At 51.7% G+C, this 6,068-nt stretch overlaps 1 long non-coding RNA gene across 1 annotated transcript in view; it reads right to left on the reverse strand.

Annotated features, from left to right (window-relative positions):
- Positions 1-1,876: 1,876 nt before the first annotated feature.
- Positions 1,877-6,068, reverse strand: part of LOC113744674 (uncharacterized) — a 5,040-nt gene continuing 848 nt past the window's right edge. The window contains exons 3-4 of the long non-coding RNA XR_003461730.1: positions 2,501-2,536; positions 1,877-1,986 (exon numbers count right to left, since the gene is read on the reverse strand). This is a non-coding gene — a long non-coding RNA (uncharacterized LOC113744674). The remainder of the gene's footprint in view (positions 1,987-2,500; positions 2,537-6,068) is intronic.

The following is a 6,068-nucleotide window of genomic DNA, read 5'->3' on the forward strand; positions in this document are numbered from 1 at the left end:
AGCACATACTGCACTACACACGGAACAATTGGAAAACTAAAAACTTGAATTGAACTTTTCTCCATTCTTACCCCTTAATTCTACATCCCCTAGTCCAGCTTAGGTGACTAGGCAGAGGATGCACCGGGACCTAGACCCCCTTACCCAATTCGTTACTCCATCCCCTGGTTCGGTTAGGAACGAGGCCGAGGATGCACCGGGACCTAGACCCCCTTGATTTGGGCTTCTTCCCCATCTGGAATCCTGTCTTGGAACCACCATCTTGAGCATATCGCTTCCGACCCCTCAAACATCAAACGACTTACCTACAGCCCGACTATTGACTGAGGACTTACTCTGACATTTTTCTTAAGAAAAGATTCTCAAAATTTGGCTACAATTGGTCACAGAGTCACACTCCGGGGCTTGATCAACCCCGGCTGGGCCCTCCTGAGGTGAAGGTGTCTAGTGATAATGGCCGAAACACCTGATGATCCTTGGGTTCACTACTGATGATGTGCTCTGAAAATTACAAATTTTTCCTTCTTTTAATGACAACAAACGACTGGCATACAGATCATGACCCCTCTCTATTTGTGTAAAAGTCTGCCAGAAATGACTGACATCCACCTATCTCCACCCTGTCGACCTAAAAACCCTAACCCCGATTTTGCCCACACCGCAAAATTAGTCCACCGTGAAGCCATGCAACCTAACCCCCATCGAATTCAACCACCCCTGGATCTTTCCATCTTCATCCTTCGATTTCGGCTTCCCTCTCCCCTCCTCCCTCCCCTCTCAGGGGAGGGGTTGGGGTTCGGAGGTGGGACAACCAGGATTTGCCTAGCCGGCACGGTTTAGGTGATGGTGCAGTCACACCTCCCTTTACTGAATATCCTGCTCCCAAACCTCATCCGCTTAGTCTTACCCTCCCTCTCCTTCCCTCTCCCCTCAAGGGAAGGGACAACCAGGATTTGCCTAGCCGGCACGGTTCAGGTGATGGTGTAGTCACACCTCCCTTTACTGAACATCTGCCCTCACGTCTGGTTCTCATCTTCCATCCTCCTCTCTATCTCCCTAAGGGAAGGAACAACCAGGATTTGCCTGCCGGCACGGTTCAGGTGATGGTGTAGTCACACCTCCCTGTACTGAACATCCTGTCCTCACTTCTGGTTCGCATCTTCCATCCTCTTGGACTAGCCCTCCCTCTCCCCTCCTTCCCTCTCCCTCAGAGGGAGGTGATCGGTGGTCTGGAGTGGGAGAGCCAGGATTTGCCTAACCGGCGCGGTTTAGGTGATGGTGTAGTCACACCTCCCTTTACTGAATATCCTGCTCCCAAACCTCATCCGCTTGGTCTTACCTTCACACTTCTTCCTCTCCCCCTCAAGGGAGAGGACAACCAGGATTTGGTAGCCGGCACGGTTCAGGTAGGTTGTAGTCACACCTCCTTTACTGAACATCCTGCCTCACATCTGGTTCTCACGTCATCTCCTCTCTCTCCCCTGAAGGGAAGGAACAACCAGGATTTGCCTAGCCGGCACAGTTCAAGTGATGGTGTAGCCACACCTCCCTTTACTGAAGATCCTGCCTCAAAATCATGGACTTACCTTCCCTCTCCCCTTAGGGGTGGGTTGGATGGTCCTGACCGGGTCGCCCATCTCCCTCGCCTTCCCTCTTCCCTCTAACTGTATTGGTGGGTTGATGGGTTGGGGAGGGGGACACGGGGTTTGCCGAGTTGGCGCGGTATTGGTGAAGGTGTAGACACACCTCCCTTTGCTGAACACCCTGTCCCCTCTTCTCGACCTTATCTTACCTGCTCCTGGGGCGCTCCTGCCTGGTCTTGGTGCGGCAATCCTGGGGGCCCTCCCTATCCGAACCCAGGGATGCAAAAGGGGGGTGATTGCCTGAGTGACATGCGTCGGCCAGTGCCTTGCCCTTGGCTCCCTACACCAAACCTTGTGCGTCGTCGGACCGCAAGGGGGGAGTCATTGAGATAGTTCCCCTAACCTAACCCGCCAGAGCCTCGGACAACCGAATCACCTGCAACGTAATGGCACCTCCTGGTTGTCTTGGACTCCACAATGGGCCCGGATTGTCGTGCCGATGCCTGGGTGGGTTCGACCTCCACGTTCGCATCCTCCCTTCACGGAGTATTCCGCTCCCAAACCTCATCTGCTTGGACTTCGCCTTCCGTCCTCTTGGACTTGCCGTCCCTCTCCCCCTCCTTCCCTCTCCCCTTAGGGGAGGGGTTGGTGGTTCGGGGCGGGACAGCCAGGATTTGCCTAGCTGGCGCGGTTCTGGTGATGGTGTAGTCACACCTCCCTTTACTGAATATCCTGCTCCCAGACCTTGACCTTCTAACCCTAACCCCGTTTTTACTTTTCCTAACCCTAACCCCTAAAATCCCTAACCTAACCTTAACTCCAACCCTAACCCTAGCCCTAACCCTAACCCTAATCCAACCCTCACCCCAACCCTTTAACCCTAAACCTAACCCTAACCTCTAACCTGCTAATCCTACCTAACCCTAACCCTAGCCCTAACCCTAACCCTAACCCTAACCCAACCCTCACCCCAACCCTTTAACCCTAAACCTAACCCTAACCTCTAACCTGCTAATCCTACCTAACCCTAACCCCCTAACCTTAACCCTAACCCTAACCCTCACACCACTTACACCTAACCTGCCGGCGCCGTCTGTGTCTCCTCCTGAGACTGTCAGCAAGAAGAGGATGCCAAACTATGGCCTTTCCGTGACCCTAACACCTAACCCTGACCTCTGACCCTAACCCTAAACACGGAACCGGAAACACAGAAATTAAGGAAAACAAAATAAAAGTACACTCACCCGAAGCCCGGAAAAAAGCCTAAAGAAAGGAAGAACATACTCACGTGAAACCTGGAAAAAAGGAAAAAAGTTAAAACCATACTCACCTGAGAACCTGGAAAAAAGTAATAAACCTAAATAAAGGAAACCATATACTCTTCTAGCCTAATCCTCCTTCTCTGGGCGCGTTCGGGGAGGCAACGCTCAGTCGTGGCCGGTCCTGGACGTTCCCCCGGAGGGACTCTCGGGTGTAGCTTAGCCAAGTCGGGATGCTTGGAGGGGCCAGGGAGGCAGCGCTCTGTCGCGGCTGGCTCTGGTCACTCCTTCCCTTGAATGGACTGGGAAGGCAGAAGCTTCGGCGGTGCCATTACCTTTCTGTTCTGTTGGGGGCATCTTTGACTTTAGCATGGGGGTCTTGGAGGTCCGGGGGAAGTGATGCTTTGGCATTGCTGAACCCTTCCTCCTTCTCCGGGCGCGTTCGGGAAGGCAACGCTCAGTCGGTGCTGGTCCTGGACGTTCCCCCGGAGGGACTCTCGGGTTTAGCTGTAGGCCAGTGAATGTTTTTTGGGATAGTATGGGAGTCTTGGGGGTTCCTGGAGGCAGTGGCAACACGGCTGGCCTGGTTCCTTCCTTCTCCTGGGGTACTTGGGAAGGCAGCGCTCTGTCGCGGCTGGTCCTGGGTATTCCCGGGGGGGACTCTTTTTAGCTTAGCTAGCTTTAGGAGGGTGGCTTCAGCTAGCTTGGTAGAGTAGGCTAACCCCTTAATTTCTCAGATTTGGATTGATCCCCTGCTCTTCAGCCCTGATCGACTGAGCCATGGTAACCTATGCGGTGTGAACAAGTGGTTCAGGAGGTCAGGGGGTAAGTATGCGGCCCCCCTGGGTTCCGACTCTAGGAACAGCACGCAGGGTGTGGTGGTCCAGAGCGTCAGGACCTTGAACGTGGCTCAGTCTTCTATGGGGGTTAGCCCCGCTCATGCTACAGCACATACTGCACTACACACGGAACAATTGGAAAACTAAAAACTTGAATTGAACCTTTTCTCCATTCTTACCCCTAAATTCTACATCCCCTAGTCCAGCTTAGGTGACTAGGCAGAGGATGCACCGGGACCTAGACCCCCTTACCCAATTCTTTATCCATCCCCTGGTTCGGTTAGGAACGAGGCCGAGGATGCACCGGGACCTAGACCCCCTTGATTTGGGCTTCATTCCCCATCTGGAATCCTGTCTTGGAACCACCATCTTGAGCATATCGCCTTCCGACCCCCTCAAACAATCAAACGACTTACCTACTGACCCGACTATTGACTGAGGACTTACTCTGACATTTTTCTTAAGAAAAGATTCTCAAAATTTGGCTACAATTGGTCACAGAGTCACACTCCGGGGCTTGATCAACCCCGGCTGGGCCCTCCTGAGGTGAAGGTGTCTAGTGATAATGGCCGAAACACCTGATGATCCTTGGGTTCACTACTGATGATGTGCTCTGAAAATTTACAAATTCCTTTTTTAATGACAACAAACGACTGACATACAGATCATGACACCCCTCTCTATTTGTGTAAAAGACTGCCAGAGACCTGACTGACATCCACCCTATCTCCACCCTTCTCGACCTAAAAACCCTAACCCCGATTCTTGCCCACACCGCAAAATTAGTCCACCGTGAAGCCATGCAACCTAACCCGCCATCCCGAATATTACCCACCCTGGATCTCTCCATCTTCCCAAAATTTTTTTTTTTTTTTTTTTTCCCCTTCGATTTCGGCTTCCCTCTCCCCCTCCTCCCCTCCCCTGAGGTTCGGAGGTGGGACAACCAGGATTTGCCTAACCGGCGCGGTTTAGGTGATGGTGCAGTCACACCTCCCTTTACTGAATATCCTGCTCCCAAACCTCATCCGCTTAGTCTTACCTTCCCTCTCCTTCCCTCTCCCCTCAAGGGAAGGGACAACCAGGATTTGCCTAGCCGCACGTTCAGTGATGTGTAGTCACACCTCCCTTTACTGAACATCCTGCCCTCACGTCTGGTTCTCATCTTCCATTCCTCCCTCTCCTTCCCTCTCCCCTCAAGGGAAGGGACAACCAGGATTTGCCTAGCCGGCACGGTTCAGGTGATGGTGTAGTCACACCTCCCTTTACTGAACATCCTGCCCTCACGTCTGGTTCTCATCTTCCATCCTCCTCTCTATCTCCCCTCAAGGGAAGGAACAACCAGGATTTGCCTAGCCGGCACGGTTCAGGTGATGGTGTAGTCACACCTCCCTGTACTGAACATCCTGCCCTCACGTCTGGTTCTCATCTTCCATCCTCCTCTCTATCTCCCCTCAAGGGAAGGAACAACCAGGATTTGCCTAGCCGGCACGGTTCAGGTGATGGTGTAGTCACACCTCCCTTTACTGAACATCCTGCCCTCACGTCTGGTTCTCATCTTCCATCCTCCTCTCTATCTCCCCTCAAGGGAAGGAACAACCAGGATTTGCCTAGCCGGCACGGTTCAGGTGATGGTGTAGTCACACCTCCCTGTACTGAACATCCTGTCCTCACTTCTGGTTCGCATCTTCCATCCTCTTGGACTAGCCCTCCCTCTCCCCCTCCTTCCCTCTCCCCTCAAGGGAGGTGATCGGTGGTCTGGAGTGGGAGAGCCAGGATTTGCCTAACCGGCGCGGTTTAGGTGATGGTGTAGTCACACCTCCCTTTACTGAACATCCTGCCCTCACGTCTGGTTCTCATCTTCACTCTTCTTCCCTCTCCCCTCAAGGGAGAGGACAACCAGGATTTGCCTAGCCGGCACAGTTCAGGTGATGGTGTAGCCACACCTCCCTTTACTGAAGATCCTGCTTCAAAATCGTGGACTTACCTTCCCTCTCCCCTTAGGGGTGGGTTGGATGGTCCTGACCGGGTCGCCCATCTCCCTCGCCTTCCCTCTTCCCTCTAACCCTGTAAGACCTGACCCATCAAAAAATAGCCAGAAAATTCTGATTTTTCGGAACTGAGATGTTTATTAACTCTTATAACAAAATCCACAATTTTTTTTTTGCTATATCATGTTGTTTATGAGATATTTTTTGTATCATATTTGATACAGTGGGCGTTTTTGGCAAATTTTTGTTTACAATAATGTTCATTTTAGCCCAAAAAAAAGAATATCAAAATAACATTTTGAAATTATAGAACATGAACATGAACTTTTTCCTTTTTTTTCTTTTTCACATAACACTGTCAATACCTTTTAACACCTTTTTATTTCATTTTGTGGTAGG

This window comes from Larimichthys crocea, unplaced genomic scaffold (assembly GCF_000972845.2).
Source record: "Larimichthys crocea isolate SSNF unplaced genomic scaffold, L_crocea_2.0 scaffold100, whole genome shotgun sequence".
Taxonomy (NCBI): Eukaryota; Metazoa; Chordata; class Actinopteri; family Sciaenidae; genus Larimichthys; species Larimichthys crocea.